This window comes from Arvicola amphibius, chromosome 8, assembly GCF_903992535.2.
Source record: "Arvicola amphibius chromosome 8, mArvAmp1.2, whole genome shotgun sequence".
NCBI lineage: Eukaryota > Metazoa > Chordata > Mammalia > Rodentia > Cricetidae > Arvicola > Arvicola amphibius.
This window is the reverse complement of record NC_052054.1, coordinates 6,121,987-6,126,033: the sequence shown is the minus strand read 5'-3', so window position 1 is coordinate 6,126,033 and position 4,047 is coordinate 6,121,987. Positions and strand designations below refer to the sequence as shown.

Genomic DNA, 4,047 nt, shown 5'->3' with positions numbered 1-4,047 from the left:
TATCAGGGAACGTGGAATTATTGCCCTGAAAGATAAAGAGCCCCATCAAAGCTATAGATAATGACATAATCGGGCCACAGTCCAGGGGCTCCCAGGATGATCCTACACTGGGCCCCTCAAACCTTCCAGACTCCAGCTGGACACAGCCTGGTGTGGGGTCAGATCTGATCTGATTCTGACCTTGGATTCCATGATGTAATTTGACACGAGAAAGGCCACCTAATCTCTCTGGATCACAGTTCCAGATTTAAAATCTAGACATTTCAAGACTCAACCTTTAGAACCCTGGTTGCAATGCCTTAAAAAATCAGATATTTGGCACCCAAGATGGTCACAGCAAGTCAATACTTCATTGCGTGTCTATAGGATGCACAGATGAAGGAATGAATATCAATCAAATCTCCCAAAATCTTTTTTTCCCCTAGAAAACCTTGAAGGAACAATCAAAAGTGAAGTTCTGCCACTGAAAACTGGAGACTTTGATTCACTGTCACTGAACAAGCTGAAAAATCTCCCTGAGAGACACTTGAACCTTTCAAGAGCCATCTTGGCGTCGTGATGACCTCTTGTGCGTGTTTATACACGAAGATTTGTAATAGCCACTTGAAAGACGAGGGTTTTCTCCCCACAGGGGGTGAAGCTATGTGAAATGTAAGAAAATATTCCCAGTCCAAAGGTCCAAATATGTAAAATATGGAATGCTGGAGTTATTTCCACAAGTGGAAAACACCTTAGTGCTTGACAAGCCCACCTTCTTGTGGAGCCCGGGGGCAGGTGCGTACAAAGGTGGCCCTTGAGAGCTGACAAGAGCGAGCCTCACCCTCACCCAGCATTCCATCTGTCAGAGAGGCCCAGCTGAAGGGTGAGCGGCGTTCTTGGGTGGAGACAGATGACATCTGGAGAGGGAGAAAATGGCTCTTGGTAAGATACTCAAAGAATTCCAAAGACGCCCCGCAGCCTGGGTCACCCTCTTGTCATAGTTACTCAGGGCAATTCACTCCCCTCTCAAAGTAAAATCGTATGACCCCCATTTCCTCCATAAGGGAATTGTTTGGCTTCTTTGTATAACGCAAAATACTACATTTATTGTTAATTAACATGCTAACATTGCTTTCTACTGTACTGGACACGTGAAATGGAATTTAATGCTTTCAAATGTGTTTTTTAAAAGGCTGCTAAAAATGCATACCTTAATCCCCCCTCCCTTTCTTTCCAGCTGAGAGTAAATTTCCTTCCTAGGAAATTTCATTTCTTTCTACCATCATAAATGACATAATACCATGTATCTTCCAAAGATGGAGGGGGGGATAATAAGGAGGCATTCAGATCACATTTCAAAATGAAGATACTTAATAGGTAAGGAAAAAATAAAAATAGAAAACATAGCCATGGGAAAGGGAGGACATGCATAGGACTCAAGACCAACATTGTGTACCAGAAAATGAAAATGATTCTTTATTTTTGGAGCAACTTTAAGTACTTTCTGACTTTTCTGTTTCATTTCCCTTGATCAAAGTGAACTATAATTGAAGATTCAGGAATTTCTCTTCTTGGAGACAGGCAGAAGTGACATGCCCGTCTTAGAGACAGCACAAGAGATCCAGCCCACAGTGGACACCACAGGACTTTAGGATTCGCTGTGTCCTTCCCGCCTTGATGAAATTCCATCTGATGCTTCTACCCCAGCACACTGTTAATTACTTTTCTATTTACTTAGTAGGCCTGTGAGTGGAAGGCAATCTATTGCCAGGGAGATGTTTGACTCCTATGCTAAGTAGACAGCATTCCGATCCAGTGAGGTTGGAGACAGCCTGGGCCCTACTTTTATCTCGTTGCCATGTCAAATTAGCACCTATCAGACACCTAGTTTGACAGGAATTATATTACTTCTCTGCAAAAACCAGTCATTCCTGGGTGTCAATAAAACTGACACACACGGTGTTCTCTGCTTCTTTAGTCCTGAAAACACTGGGAAGGGTTAACTGCGAAGTCCGAACTCCAAGGAGGGGAGGGTTCGTGACAGATCTAACTGAGAGACATTGGCCTTTTAGCCCACAGTAGAAAATAAGCGGAGGGCTGGTGAGCTGGCTCAGCTGACGAACGCCTTCAGTCTCCAGAACCCACAGAGGAAAGAGAGAGAGAACCCACTCCCAAATGTTGTACACTGACCTCACATGTACCTACTCTCCACCACCACCACACATACACTAATAATGAATAACATGCTTTAAAAAACATGCTAAGATTTAGGAAAATATCTCAGTTTGTAATATACTTGCTGTGTGAGCATGAGGACCCAATTTCAGTCCCCAGCATTCAAGTGAGAAAGCCAGGTATCGTGGCACACAACTGCAGTCCCAGTACTAGGAAGGCAGAGAACAGAGGGCACCGGGGCTTGCTGACTAGGCAACTCTGCCCACCAGTAAACTCAAGTGCCTCTGGGACTGTGTCTCAAAAAAAAAAAAAAAAAAAAAAAAAAAAAAAAAAAAAAAAAAAAAAAAAAAAAAAAAAACGTGGAGAGCTCCTGAGGTTGACTCTGGTCTACATACACATACACGCCATATACACACACCCAAGTAAACACACACACAGAGTTACATACATATTACATGCATACAGACATACACATCTCATCCACACACAAAAATGTGCTGACCTCACAAAGACGAACTGAGAAGAGGGTTGATGCCCAAAATGCCCGCAACAGTCAGCTCTTTGCCCTTGCTTGCACCAGGTTTCCATGGGGCCACATTAAGGCAGACGACCTGTGCCCACACTGAGGTCACATGGTGGTTAATCTGAAGGAAAATAGAAGCAGAGATAAGTCTTGGTCTTCCATCCTGTCTCAGCACCCGAGAACCAGGCGTGTGGCTGCTCAGCTGGAGGCAGCTATTTAAGGCGAAGAGGAAGGATCCCAAATCTGATGACAATGAAAGATCAGCTTCATTTCTGTTCCTCAAACTGGGGAGCAAAGATCCCGACATCCTCTTCACACAGCCGCTCGCTGCTCAGGAGGGGGAACTATGACTCTCTCTGCCGTTCAGCCTATTAATGCATTTTGCCATCTTCCTGTGAGTTAACCCTATGCTCAGTGAGCCTGGTCTCTTTGTTAAAGGTTCAAACAAGCTCTAAACAAAGGTGTAGCAATGGCCCAGCTATCAGCATCCTATTCCTGCGACCATCTTTCCGTTAGACTCATTTCCTTGCCAGGGTCATAAGCCTACAGAGTATGATTTTGCACAAATGACACCCTAGGGTGTCCAGGGACAATGCTAGATGGACCCTAGACTTTTAAAAGCACCCCTCCCTGCCTCCCATGGGTCTCAGGTCTTCACTGTCCAAAGACCACCCTATGCAGTCTGACACAGTCACCTGACCCTGCCTTGGAGTCTCAGCAGGCCCCCTGGCAGCAGTATTACAGTGTTTTCCTTCGCCTGTTTACCCAAGGGTTTTATCTCCTTTAACCTTCAGGTAACACCCGAAGGTTTACTCTGCCATTCTTACCTGTTTGGATTCCTTTGGGACTCTTGCAAAACCTGATCATAAGTCCTGTGACCTATGACCTCAGATAGAGAAAACAGAGCCTTTGAGCCCCACTGCCTACAGCTGTCAGGCCCTTTGTCCTTCCTGTTCATGCATCTCCCATGATTCCCTTTCCCTCTCCTTCACAAATGTGGGTGGGACTCTATTCTGCCTTGCTTCCTCCCAGTTCACCTTTGCTCCAGGCTACAGAGCAGGACCCTACCTACAGGCTGTACAGCTAAGGCTATTTTAGGACGTCTACAAAAGCGTTGGCCATACTTGGAAAAGTCCGTCAAACATCCAAAGCCTTCTCCCACAATGCTTGCATTTCTTCCTGACCCTTAACCTTGTCAGTGGGGACAGACACTATCACACTATGTCACTGTCAGAATGTTACCTTTGAGAAGGTTCAGATAAGTCCCTCTCTCTCTCCCTCCCTCCCTCCCTCCCTCTCTCTCTCTCTCTCTCTCTCTCTCTCTCTCTCTCTCTCTCTCTCTCTCCCTCTCTCTCTGCAGAAGAGTCAAT

General features: G+C 45.3%; 1 long non-coding RNA gene across 1 annotated transcript; it reads right to left on the bottom strand.

Moving 5' to 3' along the window:
• Window positions 1-331: 331 nt before the first annotated feature.
• Window positions 332-2,849, bottom strand: LOC119822008. Its single transcript, XR_005286647.1, has 2 exons — window positions 2,657-2,849; window positions 332-896 (listed from the first exon to the last, which is right to left on the bottom strand). It is a non-coding gene; the product is annotated as an uncharacterized LOC119822008 (long non-coding RNA).
• Between the last annotated feature and the right edge of the window lie 1,198 nt (window positions 2,850-4,047).